The 24,011-nt window shown below is 41.4% G+C and overlaps 1 protein-coding gene and 2 long non-coding RNA genes across 6 annotated transcripts in view; all 3 read right to left on the reverse strand.

Annotated features, from left to right (window-relative positions):
- Positions 1–311, reverse strand: part of VAMP4 (vesicle associated membrane protein 4) — a 30,024-nt gene extending 29,713 nt beyond the window's left edge. For 2 of the 4 annotated variants that reach the window (XM_059936334.1, XM_059936343.1), the window contains exon 1: positions 138–303. The gene's annotated coding sequence lies outside the window, so the exon portion shown is untranslated. Of the gene's footprint in view, positions 1–137 lie in introns of all 4 variants that reach the window. The other 2 variants (XM_059936364.1, XM_059936354.1) reach the window with 2 other exon arrangements.
- A 9,156-nt stretch (positions 312–9,467) lies between these two features.
- On the reverse strand, positions 9,468–22,181 carry LOC132373360 (uncharacterized). The gene is made up of 3 exons (XR_009505413.1): positions 22,104–22,181; positions 9,750–9,862; positions 9,468–9,618 (listed from the first exon to the last, which is right to left on the reverse strand). It is a non-coding gene; the product is annotated as an uncharacterized LOC132373360 (long non-coding RNA).
- A 684-nt stretch (positions 22,182–22,865) lies between these two features.
- Positions 22,866–23,893, reverse strand: LOC132373359 (uncharacterized). Its single transcript, XR_009505412.1, has 2 exons — positions 23,714–23,893; positions 22,866–23,229 (listed from the first exon to the last, which is right to left on the reverse strand). It is a non-coding gene; the product is annotated as an uncharacterized LOC132373359 (long non-coding RNA).
- Between the last annotated feature and the right edge of the window lie 118 nt (positions 23,894–24,011).

Genomic DNA, 24,011 nt, shown 5'->3' on the forward strand with positions numbered 1-24,011 from the left:
CTGGGCTCCCTCCACTACCCCCGAGGCCGGTCCCCCTGCCCGACGCGGACGTTGGGGGCGGCGGGGCAGGGACTTCGTCTCCGTTTCCTTCCTCCGCACATCAGCCCTTCCCGTCGGGAACAGGCGGGCGGCCGTACCTGAGTCTCCCGGGGAGCTCCGGGCAGCTCTCCGGGGCGGGCAGCACTGGGCGGGCGGAGGAAGGAGTGGGAAGCGGAGGAAGAAAGCGGGGAGGGGGGAAAACAGTGGGCGCGGACCCGGCGCCTACCGCTCCGCCGCAGCTGCACCCCCGCTCATCGAGCCGATCGGCGCTCCGCAGCCTGGCGCCAGGCGGAGGGAGCGGGTCCAGGCCGCGGAGATCGTCGAGGGAGTCGATCCCCCCCTCCGCTCTCTACCTAGAGGCCCTAGCGGACGCGAACTTTGGATCTCCGGGATGATTTTGTGCTTTAAGGGAGGAACAACAGCCGCGGGCTCCCGAGGTCCCAAGCCGAGGTCGGAAGTTCAGGGGAGGTGGAGGAAGCCCTGAGAAGTCACGCAGGGTGGGGCGCCTCAGGGCTTGCTGGGGTTGATGAGGCCTTAATAAGGTAGTGCTTTGTGCCTGGTCTATCCCCCGGCCTAAGGAAGCCTAGCAGAAAAACGAGGATGGCTCGAAGCCTGACGACCGGCTTCGGCTCTTCTTGGGCCTTTCCTGAAGTAAGGAGATGTGTGTGATCCCTTGTTTATAGCATCAGAGTTAGACTTGGAGAGAGATCTTCAGGGTTACTAATCCAGTCTCTTTATTTTAGACATCAGGAATCTCTCGTCCAAAGAGATTTACTTGACGTTGCAAAGCTAGTTGGACAGGTTTGGGACGAGGACTCAGTGTTCTTTCCCCTGTATGCTGTAGAGTTCTAACCTAAAATAACTGGGTCCAGACACCAGGCAGACACCAGAGCCTTCAGGTTTCAGGCGGGAATTCACTCTTGCACGTCCATTCCACTGTTCTCTTGACGCCGCCTACCTCCCCTCCCCCCAAGTTAGTAGCATATTTAAGCCTGCAGTGGCTGGGCATAGTAATCCAAAACAATTCCAGTTTCGTTTTTGCTTTCTCTTGTTTGTCTTATTTATCCATTCCTCCCACACACGCCCCAGCTGGATTGTTTTATCATTTTTTTTCCTATCAATTTTTCTGCTACACGTCATTTTTACTAAATATCTTTGGGTCCTTTGTTTAATACAGTGTTTTGATTTAGTGCATATTTAAGCCAAACAAACACTAATTGAAAGATACATTGGCTAGGGCAATGACTCTCAAGTTAATTACGTAGAGTTGAACCACCTGGAAAGCTTTAGAAACGGATGCCCCGCCCTACTCTGAGATTCTGATTTAATTGGCCTGGGATGTTGAGAAACAGTAAGCCGTAGGTTGTCAATTGAAGCTTCTGAAAGCCTGATGTTAGACTCGCTCATCATCTGTGAGTCCACTACTCGGATCCAGGCTGACTTGGACTGAAATAGTCCACCTGGAAGGGAAGTTGCTTATAGTATGTTTCTCTGCTTGGGCATGATGATGAGACTACCCATCCACAGATAACCCAGAAGTTTTTTGGTTTTTGTTTTCCTGTCCACAGTTGACTTTATATCCGCATATCTGCTTGCTATGGGTGCTTCCCTGCATTGGTGCCTTAGCCAGTTAGAGCTTTAGCCAGTTACAGCCTCTGCCCTTCTTACAGAACAACTTAAGGCAATATGATTATTGACCTGTACTGGCATGTCATTGCATAGCTTGTATGAATGAACCATTCTTTTTGGGTTTTTTAACCATAGTTCTTTAGTTCTGCCAAATATTTTGGTATAATTGGTTTGGGGAGGGCTAATGCAAGCCCCACCCTTTAATCACCTGAACAAAGTCTCTTTGACTATCCCCAACATTTCTGAAAGCTTAGAAAATGACCTTTTACAGTTAATATGAATCAGATATACCAGTTATCCTGAAAGAATATAAATAGCACTGGACTTAAAGTCAGAATGGGGTTCCAGTCTCACCAATTTGAATTATTTGATTTTCTCCTACCCTATTTTCTCTCTTTTTTTTTTTTTTAATTTGTTTATTTATTTATTTTTGGCTGTGTTGGGTCTTCGTTTCTATGCAAGGGCTCTCTCTAGTTGCGGCAAGCGGGGGCCACTCTTCATCGCGGTGCGCGGGCCTCTCACTATCGCGGTCTCTCTTGTTGCGGAGCACGGGCTCCAGACGCGCAGGCTCAGTAGTTGTGGCTCACGGGCCTAGTTGCTCCACGGCATGTGGGATCTTCCCAGACCAGGGCTCTAACCCGTGTCCCCTGCATTGGCAGGCAGATTCTCAACCACTGCGCCACCAGGGAAGCCCCCTATTTTCTCTTTATTAAGCTCCAATTATTCAGCTGTTGGTCCTCTAATTTTCTTATTTCTCGTTCAATTTTAGACCTTCACCCTTAGTGGGGCCTAATATCCTCCTCGCCAGAGATCCTTTGTTCTTTCTTTTCCGAGATCCTTTCTTCAAGGACTAAATCTCTGGACTTCTTCTGGGATGCAGAAGGGAATCTGAGCATCTGATTGATTCTTAAATAGGCTTTCTATTATTCCTTCTGTTTTTAGCCCACACCATGCTCAGAGTTATCTGGTGCTTTCAATTCCCTTATGTGGGGTTTAGCTGTGTGAATTAGGTTGCTTCATGACCTGCTTAGAATTCCTGTTTCTCAAGTTGGCTAAGATAATTGCCACTAATTCATATACTTTGCAGGTTTCAATATTTTGTTGCTATTATCTTCTCTCCCATGAGGCAGAAAAAAAATACAAATCAGTTATAAGCCTGTGAACAATTGTTCAGCATCAGTCAAAATGTAAATCAAAATAAACAATGAAATGCCATTTTTAATCTGTCAATGACTGGGAAGGAAGGAGTTAAGCAGCAGATCTACAATCAGTTCTCTCCCTTTAGAGGGAAATACTCCTAGGAGAGCAGGCAAGCATGCAAATCTTAAAAGTATGGTAATAACAGACTTCCTGGCTACAAACTAGTATTTACTAGCAGGAGAGTTTGTATCTATGGAATTCCTTTAGCAAGATGTCCTTGGGCTGGGATTGATTATAGAGACCAATTGTTGATCAGTTAATTTAAAAAGTCAGTTAAAGCAATAGGTCATAAAAATGGCAGATATACTTTAACTTTTTAATTTTTAACTCAAATGTGTAATTATACATTCACTCACTAATCTTTGAAGTAGGGCCAAGACCTTTTATCTGAGCATGAATCTGTTTGTTGGAGCACCTCATTGTCTTTATTATAAATTACTTTGTTTAAATTTTCTTTTTCTTCAAAGCAGAGCAAGAACTTAAAGACACATTTGAAGCAATTTGAGTGCCAAGTCAATCTAGATTTTGTACAATTTTTTTCCAAAGTTTTACAGATTTTTCTTACCCATATCTAGTTCTATAGTAATTTATTTGTTGTTCACCTTCATCAATTTAGTTTTCATGGAAACAACTTTTTATTGGTATTTCATTGGTTTGAATATTTAAATTCCATAAGTATAAGAGGCATAAATATTTTAGGTTACAAATACAAATTGACTCTTTTTTTTTTTTTTAATTTTATTTATTTATTTATTTTTGGCTGCGTTGGGTCTTCGTTTCTGTGCGAGGGCTTTCTCCAGTTGCGGCAAGCGGGGGCCACTCTTCATCGCGGTGCGCGGGCCTCTCACTATCGCGGCCTCTCTTGTTGCGGAGCACAGGCTCCAGATGCGCAGGCTCAGTAGTCGTGGCCCACGGGCCCAGCTGATCCGCGGCATGTGGGATCCTCCCAGACGAGGGCTCGAACCCGTGTCGCCTGCATTGGCAGGCAGACTCTCAACCACTGCGCCACCAGGGAAGCCCCCAAATTGACTCTTGATAAGCATACAGCTCAACTGTTTTGGTGAGGAAGTACACAGGTGTATCATATAGCTAACCTGTTAGCCTCTAACCTGTTAGTGCTCAGAGGGCCTTGGTGTTATGTAAATATAGTTAGCTTGTTTTACTTTTGATTTTGAAAGAATCTCAAACTTACCAAAGAATACATACAAAGAACTCTTGCAAACACTTTATTCAGATTCACTGGTTAACATTTTCTGATGCCCTGCTCCACTCCTAATTGAATTTCATGGCTCACAGTGTGAATAATACTGAAAGAGTTCAGCCCAGTCTCTCTCTCCTAGTAGATGAAGGAACAGAGGGCCAGAGAGTATACTCGACTTAACTCAAGGGGGTTGTTAACATTTCACTTCATTTGCTTTATTCTCTCCCCGCCTAATTATTTAAAAGTTACATACATCATGCGTCCTTACCCCTAAATACTTCAGTGGCTATTCCTAAGAACAAGAATATTCTCTTCATAACTATGATTCAATTTTCAAATTCAGAAAATTTAACATTGTTACAATACGATTTTCTAATAAAGCTTCCATATTCAAAGTTTGCCAATAGTGCCAGTTGTGTCCTTTGTGGCAACAGTGAGTACAGTTCACAGAGAGGATGTACAGTAATGAGTAACAGAGCAAGTGGGTTAAGTGGAGTCTGGTTTTTAAAGATAGACTACTGTAGTTTAATTTTTGTTAAAAAATATGTAATAAAATGTCCCCTATGCTTTCCTCATGGAATATTAGATCTAACATTATAAGATGGACTCATAGTGATGCTTTGTTCCTCTCCTAACTTCTTGTTTATTGATGTGACATGTTATAAGCATTTTATCTCGGAGAAGTTGCCGCCCACAAAGATGGCAACGACAGAGACCTGTGTAGTAATATGCTCTAATTGTATTATAAATTTATTTGCTACTTCTCTGAAAGTTAAACATGGCTACCACTTATTAAATGCCCATTTTGTTAAACACTGTGTTCAGTGATTAGCAGATGTTATTTCAGCACAACAACCCTCTGATAACAAGTATCATTTTTCTCATTTTATCAATGTGGAAACCAAGGTTTTGAGATGAATTATGTAATTTGTCCAAGGTAAGAGTATGGTAAAATTGGGCACATCAGTAAATATTGCAGAACTATAAGTTTAAATTAAGATGAGATAAATATTTTATTGAAATGGGCTGCATGCTTTGCCCTTAAAATAGAAATTAGACAATTTATTCTTAAAGCATGGTAAAGGTGGAATCTGTCAGGCTTATTGTCTTGTGATGATCTTATATGACTAAGGAGGCTTTAGTCTGTTGAAGGTCAAACACAACTTTAATTTCTTGCTGAAGATAGTAATATTAATCTTGGGTGTTATGTCAAAGTGAATAAATTGGTCCATCAGCTATGTGACAAGTATTCTGTTAAAGTCTGGGGATATAAAGATGGTAAACAGTGTTTTCTGTCCTCCAAGAACTCACATTCTTACATAGAAACACAAGACTAAGCAACTATTGAAAATTGAGTAAAGTTAATTATAGATTCAAGTGAACAATGGAATATATACTTATATATACACACACATATATGGATATCTTAGCAAACAGAATTGCCTAAGGTGAACTGTAATATCAAAACTGAATTACTTGTAGGAGTTTAACAGTAAATTAAAACCACAAATGGAATCAAGTAGACATGCTGATACACCTCAGGACAAGCAAGAGGAGGAATCCATTACTATTCCCAGGTACGAAGAGGCAAGAGGAGGGTCAACAGAGCAAAGCAAGAGCCACAGTTGTAGGAGAGGGCCTATCTGGCAGGAGCCATGGTCCTAGATAGAGGAATCTTAGCCATTGCTAAGACAGCTCTGACCTATTCTCCTCCTACTTCTCTTGCCAACTAAGTGAACCCCATGGAAAGACAAAAGGAAGGTGATAAAGTCTGCCCTTTCCCTTAAATGCACTTTTCTTTGGGGAAAGTGTTTTAGCATTCCCAGAGCATGGGAATCCTCAACTTCAACTATTATCTCTATGAAGAAGAATCCAAAGAAGAGTGTATATAAGGAAAAAAAGCAGAATTTAGGAGAATGTCTGTGTTTAGGGGTGAGAGGATGAGGAGCAGTTAATAAGAAGTGGTCAGAGCAGTACACAGAAAAACAGTAGAGACAGGACAGTGTAAAAGAAGAAGGAGGAATGGTCATTAGCAACAAAAACTTCAGAGAAATTGGAGGTGGGGAGGGAGGGGGAGGGGGGAGGGGTGGGGGGAATGAAGGCTAGAAAAAGCCATCAGATTTGTTGACTCACAGAGCACTATTGATCTTCAGGAAGTGTTTCAGTAACATTGTGGAAGTGGAAGCCATATTGTAAGAGTTGATTTTTAAGGGAAATGCAGATTATATATTCCTCTTTCAAGAAATTCAGTTGTAAAGAGAAGTTGCAACTCAAAGCAGCAATAGGGTTAAGGTACCATCAGAAATAACCATGCTATATTTAGGAATGGGGAATAAGGAGCCAGTGTGAGAATGAGATTGAAAATGCAAATCAAAAAAAGAAAAAACGCCAACGGACATTGGAATGATATCTCTGAAGAGGTGGGGGATCAGGGTTGGAGAGTAGCAGAGGGGAGTTCTGGGCAAGATGGAGAGAGAATACCTTCTTGGAGGCAAGGGGGAAAGAAGTGACTGATGATGAAGATATAGAGATTTTGAAATGGAAAAGAGAGAATTTAAGGAAACTCATAGACTCAAAATGATCAGTAAAAGGCAAGCAAGGTCTTATGTGAAGGGTCAAGAAAGCAGTGTTGGAGTTGGAAGCTTAAAGAAAATGGAGACGGTTTGGAATAGCTGCTTTAACAATGGTGAAATGGTGAACAAAAGGAAATTCTCAGCAGCTGTGAAGATCCAGGCTAGAATCGCGATTTTGACTGCTCCTTTAAATCAAGGACTCTCTATCTTAGATTCCTTCTTATCCTCCGTGGTACCTTGCACAGAGCAAGCACACAATAAATATTTATTGATGATTCTAATTTTTAAAGTTTGCTTTTGAATGAGAAGAAAAGACAAGAGAAAAAAGAAAATAAGGGAAGTGAAAGCATGAGAGAATGTTTTATATTGCCAGTGTGTGGGAATCCTAGAAGCACTTTGCCTGCTTACTGACCTTCGCAAAAGTCACTTACTTTCAATAGTACTGGTTTCATTTCCCAGGCAGCAAAAGAATGAGTAATCTCTGCCTCCTTATTGTCTTCCAAGGATATCACAAGCTCTTAGTAAAATAATATTTACATATTCTTTTGTTCACCTTATAAACATGATAATATACAATTTCTCCATTTTTAAAGATTTCCTGCTCTTTTCTCTGTACTGTTTTATTATTATTAAAAGTTGGCTAGCGAGAGTTTGGCCTATTGCCGTTGATTTTCTTTTGGCATTTCAAGAAAATAGAAGTGAGAAAAAAGAGTATGAAAAATGAAAATTTGTGACTTACAAAAATAAAATGAAGAAATGAAAGGAAACAGGCAATTTGATTACAAGTCTTATTAGTCAATATCACAGTCTTTAAGTAAATAAATGTTTATGTTGGGATTCCATAGTCATTTCACCTTATCAGTTTACCTGAAGTGCACTTTAATTCCATAATCTGGACTTCCCTGGTGGCACAGTGGTTAAGAATCTGCCTGCCAATGCAGGGGACACGGGTTCAAGCCCTGGTCCGGGAAGATCCCACGTGCCGCGGAGCAACTAAGCCCGCGTGCCACAACTACTAAGCCTGGGCTCTAAAGCCTGCGAGCCACAACTACTGAAGCCCGCGTGCCTAGAGCCTGTGCTCCACAACAAGAGAAGTCACCGCAATGAGAGGCACGCGCACTGCAACAAAGAGTAGCCCCTGCTCTCTGCAACTAGAGAAAGCCAGCGTGCAGCAATGAAGACCCAGTGCAGCCAAAAATAAATTTTTTAAGAATTTCATAATCTATTTCTAGGAGGCACTCTCTCTTTGTATTTTACTCATAAAGTGTAAACAAGCAAAATGCTTTAATTTTAAAAAAACGTTAACTGGAAAACACCTAAGTCATCCATAGCTTGCTATATCATATTCAGTTTTTCCCTATGTTGTAGTAGATCATGTCTCTTTTAATAATTAATAATAGAACAGTTTTCCTTCTGGCTCTGGTTATGTTGTTGTTATTTTGAGTTTATTAAGCATCCAACTCTCCCCCACTTTAAAAGAAAAACAATGATTTAACCAGAAAACTTCATAGCATCTTTTCTGTGACTCTAAATTCATCATGTTAGCTTACATTACAGTGAATGCCTCAATGTCCGGCAGGTCCAGGTCTGAAACATGGCATATGAGATTAACTATGGGAAATCTATCTGGCCTCAAGCTCAATGACAATCATCCCTACGGAATAATTTTAAGAAAAGTTTTTGGCAATCACCGTGCTGCCTTTCTCCCTCAGTCCTTTATAGATAAATAACAAGTTTTGCAACTATTTTCTAAAATGTTGTGGTAGTAAATTTAATAATGGACCTGTGCTTAGAATTATTTTGAGAGAATTCTTGAGGAAGTTTTCGTGACCAAAGAACTCATCATTATGTTTTGAAACTTGTTTACTGCAGCACAGTTCTGAGAGTATACTCTTGAAGAAAAATGTGTGTTTACATTTTAAAACTTTTTCTTTTTTTTTAAATGTGTGCGCAAATCCTTTTGAGTCTGTACTAGATCTCAGGGTTCCGGCACTGACGCAGGGCTCCAGAGATGCGACTGAGTCACATCCCGAGCCAGTGTCAGCATCTATGTGCACAGACATATTTCCCTACCTGCTCTTGATTTCCAGGCTACTCTTGATTTCAGTTATTGTATTTTTTGGTTCCAGAATTTCCATTAAAAATAGATCCTAATTCTCTGGGGAAATTCTCTATCTTTTTATCATATTTTTAAAATATTTTAATCAAAGTCCTTGTCTGCTAATCTAATACCCAAATTACTGGTCTCTATTATCTATTTTTTTTTCTTGAATTTTGGTGATATGACTCTTATCTCTTGGTATACCTAATAGTTTTTGATATTCATTCGATATTGACTATTGAATATAAAATAACCAAGCATTAAAAATTGAGTAGAGGGAATTCCCTGGCCATCCAGTGGTTAGGACTGCGCTTTCACTGCCAAGGGTGTGGGTTCAATCCCTGATGGGAGAACTAAGATCCCACAAGCTGCACGGTGTAGCCAAAAAAAGCAAAAGAAAAAAAAATTGAGTATAAATTATTGAGTATAAGAAAGAACATCTAAATTGCTGTATATTGAAAGAAATAATATGTATATATCTAGTATTTAGAAGAAAAAGATATTTTTATTGATGACCAAGGGTTAACATTTTTATTAAGTACATAAATTAAATCTTCTCTATCTCTTCAACAGATAATTTTGGAATAAAAATACAAAATACTCAGGAAAAAAAAAAAAAGAAAGAACATCTATGTGATGTTATTCCTCTCCAAAGTGGAATCACTCTCATCTCTGCTGGATAGATAAAGATGCTAAGCAGAAAGCTTCTGATAAACAGTGATTTTCTCATCCTAACCTCCCACCCCAAGTAGCTTCAGAATTCAGCAAAATTTTGTGGGGAAGCCATCTGTGTCGCTCAGTTATTCACTCTTCCCTTCTCCCTGAAATCCTGGCTCTCCAAGATTTCAGCTTTGTCTCTTCAGTCCTGTGAGAACCTGTGAAAATGTAAGTGCTTTGTTTTGTCCCCCAGCAATGACCCTTGACCCAGGCAAAGCCCAGATGCTCAGCATCTTGCCTTGTACCTAGAATCTATAAGCACCTCCAGCTGGCAAAGGAAAAAGCTCACCATTTTGCAGTTCCTCCTCTGGAATCTTGGGCCCTCTAGTCTTGTTGCTCCAACAGCTCTTGGATTGCTTTATAGAGATGCTTTTGGTACTTATCTGGCTTTTCCATTTATTCCTAGAGGGAGAATTGGTGTGGCTCAATTTACTCCATCAGACCTGAAAGTAGAACTATATTCAAGCTACTCTTAAACTACTATAAAGAGATAGGCTCACTTGCCATGACTACACAAGAAAATGGGAGGGAGGGGTTTCTGAAAGGGAGAGTTTCTTAAGTCCTCCCACATACAAGCAGGTAGGTAGAGTGCATTACTTATTATAGGCTCAGGCTGGGAGATGAGCCAGAGTGAGAAGATCCTGGTTTCTTCAGGCAATGAAGGCACATTCAGTCAGCATTGTTTATTCAGAAACACTTGGGTCAGCTCCCCTTTGGCCACATATTACAGAGTTGGTAGAAAGAAAAGTAGGGTCTCCTTTTACTTTATATTTCTCTTTATATATAGGCTGTATCTAAACCTTTTTATGCATGATATATACACATTTATCATTCCTATTTTCCTTTATTATGGCAGTGAATTATTTTTCATTTTTAATCTCTTTTTTTAAGCAAAGAAATGATCACATCCTCTGTTCACACTCATTTCAAAGCCTATAACACAATCCATAAAGTTGGTCTCAGAGTCACAGTCACACTTCACTGACATCGCAAATCACAAGGGCTCCATTATCATAGTTCCCTGCTTTAGGTTCTATGGTCACAAGTGACATGTGAGCAGTTATTTAGAAGGAATGAAATTATGTCCTCAAAATACCTTGAATAGATACATTTCAAACTTTCTTCAGAGGATGAAAAAAAAGTGAAATAATAAATCTTTCCCTAACAACGTTTTTTAAAAATGTAGTCAAGTTTTCTCTGTGGACTAAGCCGGCCTCTCTGGTTTATCCTTTACATAATTATAGATTTAAGGCAGCACCAAAAGTACAGGAAAAATTCTCGTGACCATGAAGCATCCTTCATGGCCCTCCTATTAAGTGACAGGCACTGTGCATACACATTATGTACCAAGAACCTTGGCAATCTAGTGAAATCTAGGAACCTCTTATTAAAATAATATCTCTAAATGCATCAAAATACAATATACAGAATTACAAAGGAAGGAAATTTATAATGCTATAAAATAAAAGAAAATTTGTGATACACTAAGATATATGCTTCTTTATTAACTCATTAAATAAAATCTAGTGTCAGGCCTAACATCTACCATGATTTTGAATTAGTAATGAGCATAAACAATATTTCAGGATATCTATGGTTGTAATGTGATATGAAAATCTTAGTGATTCCTATCATTAGAACTGCTGAGGGTTTTGGGGGGATCTATTTATAGTTGAAGAAAATGCTAATATCTGTTAGAGATTACTGAAAATAAAGATGTAATTTCTTTCCCATCCAAGTTCACAGACCCTCTGAATTCTATCCATGGTCTTCAAGGGTCCCCTGATTTAAGTATTTCATCCTCTTCGCCAAAGAGTGGATGGCCCCAAGGATACTGGGAGGTTTCTTTCTTTTTTTTTTTTATTTATTTTTTGGTTGCTTTGGGTCTTCGTTGCTGTGTGCAGGCTTCCTCTAGTTGCAGTGAGCGGGGGCTACTCTTCGTTGTGGTGCGTGGGCTTCTCATTGCGGTGGCTCCTCTTGTTGCAGAGCATGGGCTCTAGGCGTGCAGGCTTCAGTAGTTGTGGCTTGCGGGCTCTACAGCGCAGGCTCAGTAGTTGTGGTGCACGGGCTTAGTTGCTCCGCGGCATGTGGGATCTTCCCGTACCAGGGCTTGAACCCGTGTCCCCTGCATTGGCAGGCGGATTCTTAACCACTGCACCACCAGGGAAGCCCTGGGAGGTTTCTGAGCAAAGAACAAATAATTGTTTCTCACCTATGTATCCTGGCATGGAAGTTTGCTCTTCCGGATTAGAATATTTTTGCTTATTAACACGCTCATAGCTCTGCCTTGCCCAAAGTCCTTGCACCATTCCTGAAAACCTTGGAGTTGGATTGAATTTTAAAGGTCATCTGGTACAATCAAAATGTCCTGCCCTAAAAATAAATGTTGAGTTCTTATTATGTATCAGGTCCTGTGCCATATATGTTACTGCACCTGATTCTCACAGCAACCCCATGGGGCAGATGTTATTAGTTCTAGTTTACATAGACTCATTTGTTTATTCAGAAAAAAGTATATTGAACATCTATTGTTTATCTGTTACTAAACTAGGTGTGTGATTTAAATACAGACACAGTTGCTGTCCTCAGACTATCATATAGCAGGAAAGAAAGGCAGAAATAAATTACATAATTACATAAGTGTTTTGTTAAAAGAACAAACAAGTGGCTGAGAATGAGATTCAAGGGGAACCTATTTCAAAAGATAGGGTTGTCAAGGGAGATCTCTCTGAGTAGGTAGCATTTAAGTTGAAACTAGACGTATGAGAGAAACCAGTCATGCAAAAAGCAAGAGAAAGAGTATTCCAGGCCGAGAGAATAGCAGGAGCAAAGGTTGTTAGGCAGGAATATTTGGCTTTTTTTTTTTTTAATTTTTGGCTGCGCCATGCATCATGCAGGATCTTATTTCCCCAACCAGGGGTCATACCCATACCCCCTGCAGTGGAAGCAAGGAATCTTATCCACTGGACTGCCAGGGAAGTCCCAAGTTTGGCATTTTTAAAAACAATTTTTAAATTGTGGTAGAAAATATATAACTTAAAATTTATCATCTTAACCATTTTAAAGTGCATAGTTCTGTAGTGTTAACTACATTCGCATTATTGTGCAACAGATCTCTAGAACTTTTTCATGTTGTAAAACTCAAACTCTGTACCCATTGAACAACTCCCCTGTTTCCATTCTCCCAAACCTCTGGCAGTGACAACTCGACTTTGTTTCTATGCATTTGACTACTTCAGATACCTTATATGAGTGGAATCATACAACATTTGTCTTTTTGTGACTGGCTTATTTCACGTAGCACAATATCATCAAGGTTCATCCATGTTGTAGCACATGTTAGAATTTCTTTTTTAAAAAGGCTAATATTCTATAGTGTATGTATACACCACATTTTCTTTATCCATTCATCCATCAGTGGATATTTGGTTTCCTCCACCTCCTCGCTATTGTGAATAGTGCTGCTATGAACATGAGTGTGCAAACCTTTTGGAGATATTGCTTTCAGTTCTTTGGGATATATACCCAGAAGTGGAATAGCTGGATCATATGGTAATTCTATCTTTAATTTTTTTCAAGGAACCTCCATACTGTCCTCCATAGTGGCTGCACCAATTTACATTCCCACCAACAGTGCACGAGGGTTCCAAAGTCTCCACATCCTCAGTAACACTTGTGAGGGCCCAGGCTGCTCAAGCCCTGCTGAAGAGGCACACACTGCACAGATACATGAGGCAAAGTTCAGGGTGACCAGGGATCTAGAACAGGGCAAGGGTCTAGAGATACCAGGTCATGGAAGCGGCATATGCCTAATCCCAAATCCTAATTTACCCGATGGGGAATATTCCCCCTGAAGACAGAGCTCGAGGTGACTTGACTGCCTTGGAAGGGAAGGAGGCCTGGGCTGACTGGCTAGAGTATCATCCAATAAGAGACACCTGGGAGTCCTGGTTGCTAGAGAGGCTCAGAACCCACCAGGCACCAAGTCCAAATGGGGACTGACTGTCGCCAGTTTAAAGCTGCCACGTCATAACGATTTTCAGGGGTTGGGCTCCTTCCACACTGGAGGCTATGCAGGTAGTGGGGACTGGCCAGAGAGAGCACCACAGACCTGGAAGGCCCTGCGGGCCCAAGGCCAGTTGGCTGAGTGCGTACTGGGCATGCTTGCGCCACCCAGGTCAGGGTAGCCGTGTTACCATGGCTGTTAGCCTTGAGCGCTAACCCTCCCCCTTCCTTGAGGTAACTAAGCTACGGAGCAGTGGTATCCTTGTCTTACAGAAAACCACCAGAAGAGAAAAACAAGAGCCTGCCAGAAGTGGTTAGAACCAGCTAGGCCCAAGATGGCAGAAAACCTGACCTGCAGAAGACCTTGAGCCTCATTATAATACATTAGCATGCTAAATAACACACCCATCAGCTCCATGACAGTTGCCATGGCAACTGCCAGAAGAGCCCATACAAGGACTGAAAAGGGGCGTTGTCCCAATTCCGAGCATACCCCACGCCTGTTCTCAGATAAGTCATGAATATTCCTCCCTCTCTTTACTCTATTCCCTTCCTTTTACCTTGATGCTCCTATATATCTGGTATCTCAACCCAAGTTGGGTTAAGAAGTTGATTTGTGAACTAGGTTCCCGCCTCTCCATTCTCTGGCCACTGAATAATGTTGTGCTTTTTCAGTCACACCACAGGTTTTGTTATTGGCCGTGCAAATCCGAATGGAAAAAGAACCTTCGAGGCAGGGGGCTTTGGCTGGGCTAGGGCCCAGGTGGAGCTCCATACGACCAGTTCGGTAACATCCAGGAATCTGGAACAAGGCAGGTGTCAGGAGAGGCAGGTCACAGGAGTAGAGTCTTGAGGGTACAAGTCATCTGCCTAATTCCAAGCCCTAAGCTACACAAATATGCATATCCCCCAAGGTAGAGCTAGAGGAATCTGGTCTTACCAGGGCGTGGTTGGGCTGGCTAGCCAGAGTATCCGCCAATAAGACACCCTTGGGAACTATGATTTCTGGAGAAGCCCAGGACCCTGTCAGGCAGCACATCCAAATGAGGACTGACTGTCACCAGTTTAAAGCTGCCACCTCAGAACGATTTTCAGGTGGTGGGCTCCCTTTACCCTGGGGGTTATGCATGTGGTTGAGAACTGGCCTGAGTTTTACAGGTCTGGAGGGCCCTGGCTGCCCAAGGCCAGCTGGAAGTGTACGTGCTGGGCATCATCATTCAGCAAGATCAGCTTGGCCAGGAGCCTGGAACAGGGCAAGTGACAGGAGAGGCCAGGATATTAACCTCTTATCAGACGTATAACTTGCAAATACTCACTCCCATCCCACAGGTTCCCTTTTCATTCTGTTTATTGTTTCCTTTGATGCACAGAAGTTTGATGTAGTCAAACTGATGTATATATTTGCTTTTATTTTCTTCTTCTGTCTGCGTTGGGTCCTCATTGCTGTGTGCGGGCTTTCTCTAGTTGTGGCGAGGGGGGGCTACTCTTTGTTGCGGTGTGCGGGCTTCTCATTGCGGTGGCCTCTCTTATTGCGGAGCACGGGCTCTAGGTGCCTGGGCTTGCAGGCTCAGTAGTTGTGGCTCGTGGCCTCTAGAGCGCAGGTTCAGTAGTTGTGGTGCACGGGCTTAGTTGCTCCGCGGCATGTGGGATCTTGCCAGATCAGGGCTAGAACCCGTGTCTCCTGCATTGACGGGCAGATTCTTAACCACTGCGCCACCAGGGAAGTCCTATATTTGCTTTTGTTGCCTGTGTTTTTGGTGTCATATCCAAGAAGTCATTGTCAAATCCAATGTCATGAAGCTTTCCTCCAATGTTTTCCTCCAGGAGCTTAATAGTATTAGGTCTTAACTCAAAATGGATTAAAGACGTAAACTTTATTTTTGTATTGATATATGGTGAGGATAGGGGTCCGATTTCATTCTTTTGCATATGGATATCCAGTTTTCCCAATACCAAGGAGTTTGGTATTTTTGAGGATGATGGAGTAGGCCAGTGTGTCTGGAGCTTGGTAAACAGAGAGTGGTAGAAGAGGAGATCGGAGATGTAGGCAGGGTCTGGGTCATGAAAGAACTTTATAGAACATGGGAAGAGTCTAGATTTCATCCTCAATGCATTGTGAATCCACTGAAGAGTAACATAAACAGATCTATGCTTTAAAATTCTTATTTTATTATTTTTTTAAATTTATTTTTTTGGCTGCTTTGCACGGCATGTGGGATCTTAGTTCCTTGACCAGGGATTGAACCTGTGCCCCCTGCAGTGGAAGCACAGAGTCTTAACCACTGGACTGCCAGGGAAGTCCCTATACTTTTAAATGATCATTGTTTTCCTCAAAAAGTTAAACATAGAGTTATCATATGATCCAGCAATTCCACTGCTAGATATATATCCTAGATAACTGAAAACACACATTCATACAAAAACTTGTACATGAATGTTCATAGCAACATTATTCATAATAGCCAAAACGTGTCAACAACACAAATGTTCATCTATCAATGAATAGATATACCACATTTTGTTTATCCATACAATGAAATATGATTCGGCAAGTAAATGGAATGAAGTACTGTTACATGCTACAACGTGGATGAACCTTGAAAACATACTAAGTGAAAGAAGCCAGTCATAAAAGACCACATACTATGTGATTCCTTTTTAATGAAATCTCCAGAATAGGAAATCTACTGAAACAGTAGATTAATGATTGCAAGATGGTGGAAATATTTTGGAATTAGTGGTGATGGTTGCATTGCATTGTGAGTGTACTAAAACACACTAAAGTATACATGTTTAAATGGTGAATTTTGTTATGTGAAATATGTCTCATTGGAAAAAAAGCTACATATTTTTATAAATCACTCTGGCTGCTGTGCAGTAAATGGATTAAGGCTGGGCGAGAGCAAAGGAGGCCATTAGGTGAAGGAACAGAAAGTTAGAAGTTTGACAAAATTCACATACTGAGAAACTGCTAGATCTTTCTGATTCCAAATCCCATGTTCTTAACCTCTCTACTACATAGTTTCCTATTAAATGACAGGGGTTTAAATTTAGCCAAGGGTTCCCTTTCCTGCCACCTCTCTCCAGAAGTGCCCACACCACATTTCCTGAGGACTTTTTTCTGTTGTTTTCACACATCAGAACCGCTGCTCGGATGAAATTTCCACATACTGGTGGAAACTTTTTCCTTCTTTGTATCAGACCAATGAGCATAAAAGTACACTGTTCAAAGATGAAGTGCATTAAGAACAGTAAAAAGTTTGGCACGATCATTTGAGATGCTTCTTAGGGGAAGACCTTCCTTGCATTCTCATGGCAAGAAAAGTGCTTTAGTTTTAGAGAAGGATTACATATAACTTTTTTGTTGGACTAAAGGGAATTTTGTTCTCCTGGTTTCTTTGAAGTTCTCTGGATCTGAATGTTAAAAAAATACCTTAGGTGGATCACTTAAGAACTTTTTATTTATTAAATGCTGTTTTAAAGATCCCTTTTTTTGGTGGTAGAAAAATATTTTGTTATGGACTGGGGACAGAGAGCATCCAATAAGATGGGATACGTGAGTTGTTCGTGGTAGATGTGCTGAGTACTACAGTTTGATTAAAAAAAAACAACTTGTTTTCCAAGCGTTTTTTCTTTTCCTGCAAAATAAATGAAATTTAGAATAACATTATGGAGAACATATTTTAATGGTTTAACCTTGTAATCTTTCCCAGTATCCAGGCTGCAAAATACAAAGATGGGATCCAAAAGGAGGGCTTTGTGAGCCTCCCCCTGTAGGGGTCCAATGCACCAGGCACAGGCCATTGTCTTTGACAGCATTCCCTCATCTTTCCTGGCTTTCTAGTTTTCCAAATGTTATTGCCAACTGGCCTTAAAGGTAAACAACTTGCCATGTATACTATGCCCTTTGCTTTCCCCCCATAAAAGTGGACATAAATCCTTTGTAGTCCGTGTATATCAGAAAACTAGTACACTTACAGAGGTCTTCAGTGATAGAGTAGGAAACTACCAAGCAAAGTAAGTCCTGGGAATCAAGTATAATACCCAGAGGCAGGCATGGCTGAATTCACTCAGTCATGTATAACTTTTTAATTTATTTTTAAACAATTGGAGTTTTGCCTTAGTTGTGTGTGTGTGTGTGTGTGTGTGTGTGTATGTCTCCATCCCATGAATTCAAAGTAATATATGAGAAAATTCTTGGCAAATTGCAAGTGATATACAAACTAAAAAAATACTATTATGATTATCCCAATCTTAGGAATCCAATGTCAGCTAAAGAATGACTTCAGGTCAACAAAGGTTGATGCCAGCTAATAAAATGGTACAACATTATCCTAGGATGTCATGTGTTTCTTCCACTGTTCCAAGACATAGGAGACCATTTATTTCTTAAGTTCTCAAAGGTGGAAAACAAACCCATTTGCAAAGGAGACTTCCAGTGTGAAATAGTTTCCAGCATTATACAAGCCACTCCCTGTACACCAAGGAGAGATTCCCTTTAAACAGTTTTATATCCCACTCATGAAGCCTTTTCATGTCTTGGACTACTAACTCCAACTGGATACCAGTGACAGAATTTGAGAAGGGTATGAGCCCTGGGATAGGCATGCAGGGTGAGGAGACTAGCTTTTAGCTCTGGCTCTGGGTTTTACTAGTGTGGTGACCTCTAAATTCCTCATAGCAACAGTTCTACAAATGACACCCTGTTTCTTTCTATAGATGATTTCCCCAGTCATCCAGAGGCCCAGGTGGAAGTCATCGTGTGCCCCTCAATCTTTTATACCCTATATACAATCAGTCAACAAATGCTTCAGTTCTTCCTAAGAACATCTCTCACATTATCAGTTCTTTTCAACTGTAACAAACCTGGTTCTCCATTGGCTTCTTGTGGCCGAACAAGTTTAATCCAAATGCTCGGAATAGAAGAATTCTATTCTTCTCAAAACCTGACCTTCACTTTAGTTTCTAGCTTTATCTTCTGTTGCTCCCCTCCCACTGTAACCTTCTGCCCAGCGATACAGTCCCTCTCCTGTTTATGCTGTGTATTAGTTTCCTGTTGCCACTGCAGCAAATTACCAAAAACTTATTAACTTAAACAATACCAATTTATTATCTTACAGTTCTGGAGGTCAGAAGCCTGACAGGATCAACTAAAATCAAGGTGTCCACAGGGCTGTGTTCCCTCACAGGCTCTAGAAAAGAATTCTTTCCCTTGACTTTTCCAGCCTCTAGAAGCACTTACCTTGGCTCATGGCCCCCTCCCCCATCATCAAAGCCAGCATCTCTGAGTCAGTCCTTCTCTTGCTGCCCCCTCTCTGGTTCTCCCTTTTCTGCCTCCCTCTTCTACTTTTAAGGACCCTTGTGATTATATTGGGCCCACCTGTATAAACTAGACTAATCTCCCTATTTTCTTTATTTTTTTCTTTTTTCTTTTGGCTGTGTCGAGTCTTAGTTGAGGCATGGGGGATCTTTCATTGCAGTGCGGGCTTTTCATCGTGGCGCGTGGGCTTCTCTCTAGTTGTGGTGTGTGGGTTTTCTCTCTCTAGTTGTGGCGCGTGGGTTTTCTCTCTCTAGTTGTGGCGCACAGGCTCCAGAGCGCATGGGCTCTGTAGTTTGCAGCACGCAGGCTCTCTCATTGGGGTACACGAGATCAGTAGTTGTGGTGCATGGGCTTTGTTGCCCCGCAGCATGTGGGATCTTAGTTCCCTGACCAGGGATTGAACCCATGTCCCCTGCATTGGAAGGCAGATTCTTTACCACTGGACCACCAGGGAAGTCCCTAATTTCCCTATTTTAATGTTAGCTGATTAACAACCTTAATTCGCCTTTGCCAAGCAACCTAACATATTGACAAATTCTGGCGATTAGGACATGGGCATTTTTGGGAGGACATTATTCTGCCTGCCACATGCTCTCTCCTATCCTCTGACCTCCAAGTTGTCAGAAATGCTTTTAATTATCTATTCCTCATTTTGCAGTCATCTTAGCAACAATAATTAATTGAATATTATTACCAAAAAACTTATGTTTCATTTAAGTAAGACTAACTGAAAATTATATATTCAGAGGTCTGGATTTATATTTTTAGGAAAAAAAACCTCACAATATTGAATGGCTTTATCTAAGCTCAGTTTGCACTTTAAATCATACTGGTTCAAAAAGATATATGCAACTCAGTGTTCATAGCTGCATTATTTACAATTGCCAAGATATGGAAGCAACCTAAGTGTCCATCAACAGATGAATGGATAAAGAAGATGTGGTATCCACATACAGTGGAATACTACTCAGCCATAAAAAGAATGAAATTTTGCCATTTGCAACAAAGTGGATGGACTTGGAGGGCATTATGCTAAGTGAAATAAGTCAGACAGAGAAAGATAGATACTGTATGATATCACTTATATGTGGAATCTAAAAAGTACAGCAAACTAGTGAATATATATAACAAAAAAGAAGCAGACTCACAGATAGAGAGAACAACCTAGTGGTTACCAGTCGAGAGAGGGAGGAAGGGCAATATAGGGGTAGGGGATTAAGAGGTACAAACTATTATGTATAAAATAAGCTACAGGGATATATTGTATAACACAGGGAATATAGGCAATATTTTACAATAACCATAAAAGGAGTATAACTTTAAAAAGTTGTGAATCACTGTATTTTACACCTGTAACATATAATATTGTACAACTATACTTCAATCTTAAAAAAATCATACTAGTAACCACTTGGAGGATCCTAATAAAACACAAAGGATTTTAATATTTAATTGGCTTAAATTAATGAATGATACTAATGATAACATACCTATTAATTATATTTCATAGGCAAAACTTGAGAGAAATGTTTCAATTATGGGTATTTTAAAAGACAGAGTCTAATGTTATATCTAAAGTATTTCTGCATTAGTCATTCATACACTTTTAGGAAACTTCCCTACATGTTTTATTTTAAAGTGCTCTGGTTGGTACTGCTTTCTTAGGCTTAGAGAAGCAAGCAGGCACAGATGGAGATAGGTGAGTTACTTACCCTCTTGGTCTGAGACATAGTGCAAACAATAATTGTATTTTTAGGGCATCACATAAGGGGCTGGAGCTTGGGCTGTGATCAAAATCACTTCTTACTACCTTTTCCAATATCACTTCCTTATCAGAAAGGACAATAAAGACAGAGGGAAAAGAAGCAGCCAAAGGTTCCTGAAGAGATCTCCAGAGGGAGAAAATACTTCTTGGTTCTTACCTATGTCATCCTGATGCTACTGAAACAAGTTCAGGTGTGCAGTATTTACTGAAGTAATCAGATTACAGAATCTTTTAAAATCTTTTTGTCCCTTCCTCAGGAAAGCCTTCTCTGGTGACCCCCCATATCAGAAGATGTCTCAAAGATATCTGCTCTTGTGGACTCTTATATTTCTCCTTCACAGCACTTATCACAAACCCTCATTACAGATTCTTTTTTGTAATTGTTTGCTGTGTGCTTTCCATATGATTGTCTTGCTTACCACTGCATTCTTAGCTTTCACCATAGTGATTGGCTCATACTAGTCCCTTTAAATGTTTGATGAATTGAATCAGTCCTTGAGGGGAGAAGGCAGAGGCTGTGTTGTTTTGTTTCTTTGGTATTGGGGAGCACTTCAAGCACAGTGTCCTCTGCTCTCAATAAGTGCTCTCTGAAAGAACACACATCACATCCATTAGGAATGCTGCGTAATGTCATAGCTGGAGCCACTCAGAGGCTCCTTCCAGCTCACCTTATCTTGGGTAGAGAGGAAATAATGTGAACTCAGCAAGTGGTACATGAAAATAGATTTTCTTTGAGGTTCTTGTAGAGGGCTTTTAGATTAACCTTTTAAAATTGTGGAGTTGGAACCATATCCATTTTGGCTTATCTCTTAATTATATTTTAAAACAGTAATTCTCAAAGTGTGGTCCCTGGGCCAACATCGTTGTTATCACCAGGGAACTTGTTAGAAATGCAAATCCTTGGGCTTCACTATAGACCTGGTGAATCAGAAACTCTGGGGCTAGAGCTCAGCAATCTGTGTTTTTATAAGTCTTCCAGGTGATTCTGATGCATGCCAAAGTTTGAGAACTACTGTTTTAAACCAAAGTTCAAGTTCAGTTTAATCGATTTAACTAGTAAGAGAGTGTGCTTGGCTATCTATGCCAGTGAGGTCTAAAATAGCCCAGACTACAGAAGCTCAATTCCAAGCCTACCTGCCTTCCTTCAGACAGGATGACAAGAGCACAGCCATTTTGGAAAAGGACCAGGGAACCGCCTTGGGCAAACAGAACTTGCAAGCTAAAGAACAAAGGCCCAGAGGGCCTGCGTCCCAAAGACAAAAACCAGGCTTGAAGGAATAAAAAATTAACTTTATCTCTGTTACACTAAGGAGTATACGTAGTTGCCACAAGACAAGAAGCTCAACTATAAATTTTAACCATATCTATTCCTGTGCTTTCTTACAGAAAATTCTCATGCATTTCTTTCTCCTCGGAGAAGCACTCTCTATTCCTGATAGCCACCATGGAGCCACCTGTTGCTGATCAAAGAAGTTTGATTATTTCTGAAAATTATCAGTGATCATGAGACAAACCCTCCGTTTTGTTATACGGTAGGTCCACTACATACGAACCTTCAAGTTGCGAACTTTCAGAGACGCAAACGTGCGTTCCATCAACGTCAGCTATGAGTGAAATTGCAGCTTTCCCTCCATCTCCTATTGCCGACGATCCTTCAGCTCTACCACCTCCCACCTCCTCCAGTCAGTAAATCTTCTTGCCTGTTCACTCGATGCCAGCCCCTGTATGACAGCTGTTGTACTGTACTACTGTACTTTTCAAGGTACTGTACTATAAGATTAAAAATGTTTTCTTTATTTTTGTTTGTTTTTTAATGTATCATTTGTGTGAAAAGTATTATAAACCTGTTACAGTAAGTACTATATAGCTGATTGCATTAGTTCGGTACCTAGGCTAACTTTGTTGGACTTAAACGAACAAATTGGACTTACAAACGCGTTCTCAGAATGGAACTCCTTCGTATGGAGGGGGCTTACTGTAAAATCAACTTGCCCCTTCTATTCTGAGAGCTGGTGCTTTTTTTTTTTGCGCCATCCTTCTTATGTTCAAGCTATCTCTTTAAATAAAAAGCTTTGCTTGCCTAAGAGTCTTGCGGAGGTGATATTCATTTCTATGGGCTGTCCAAGAATCTGGAAAGAGCCCATAACATCCTCAGTCTGTAAATTCCTCCTGCAGTTTATAATGCTGTGAAAAGCCCAATGATGCACATATTTTAAAACAGTGCCATTCACAGGAACTTCCTTAGGGTGTTTGGATAAGATGAGCATCTAAAAACATAGTACGTTCATTAAATACATAAAATAAGCTGTAGTAACTACTTTTAATGGTTTTTTATTTTATTTATTTATTTATTTTTGGCTGCATTGGGTCTTCGTTGCTGCACGCGGGCTTTCTCTAGTTGCGGTGAGCCGGGGCTACTCTTCGCTGCGGTGCACCGGCTTCTCATTGCACTGGCTTTTCTCTTGCTGCAGAGCACAGGCTCTAGGCCCTCCGGCTTTAGTAGTTGCAGCATGCAGGCTCAGTAGTCGTGGCGCACAGGTTTAGCTGCTCCTCGGCATGTGGGATCTTCCGGGACCAGGGCTCGAACCTGTCTCCCCTGCATTGGCAGACGGATTCTTAACCACTGCGCCACCAGGGAAGTCCCAAGTAACTACTTTTAGATGACATCCGAATGACAACCTGAGGAGGCCAATTACCAAAATGAGCCTTAAGTTTTGTGCACTGTGCTTTGAGGGAAGGAGAAAGAGGGAGAGGACGCACTTCTGAATAACTGATTGTTATTCTTTTCCCCTGAATTTCCATGTTGTTACATTATTAATAGTGAAACCCTGGGAATTCTCTGGCAGTCCACTGGTTAGGACTAGGCGCTCTCACTGCTGGGGCACCAGCTTCAATCCCTGTTTGGGAAACTAAGATCCTGCAAGCTGAGCACAGCCAAGTGCTACTTTCCTCCAAATTAAACCTGAATTGTACAAGTAAAGTGGTTAAAGTAACGCAGGGGTGGGGCGGGAGATGCAGAAGATACAGCTGGGTTGGGCAGTTTTCTTCTGCTATGCACTGGCTCTACTCATCCCTTGCCTCACTTCCTTCTAATCTACAAGTTTTTCTTTTCCGAGGCCCCCCTCCTCCAGTGTGCCCACCGCCGTCAGCGCTCAGCCCTTACGTGTCTCGTGATCAGAATGGGAGCTCAGAGACGAAAGGAACAAACAGCCTGGGACCCGGGAGCTCTCTTCCAAGGCTGGAAAGCCCAGAGCTGAGAAGGCTGCCCCCGCTCGGTGCTCCGACGCAAGCCTGGGACCGGGACACCCCGGCTCCCGCCCTGCCTCCGGCCCGTGGCCCCGCCCCGCGCCGCTCCGGCTCACGTAAATTAAAGCGCGGCGCCTGCGAAGAAGCCGCCGGCGTGAGGCGAGCGCGTTGCAGCCAATGACGTGCCAGGACGAAAATCACTGACCAATGAACTG

Source organism: Balaenoptera ricei, chromosome 1, assembly GCF_028023285.1.
Source record: "Balaenoptera ricei isolate mBalRic1 chromosome 1, mBalRic1.hap2, whole genome shotgun sequence".
Taxonomy (NCBI): domain Eukaryota; kingdom Metazoa; phylum Chordata; class Mammalia; order Artiodactyla; family Balaenopteridae; genus Balaenoptera; species Balaenoptera ricei.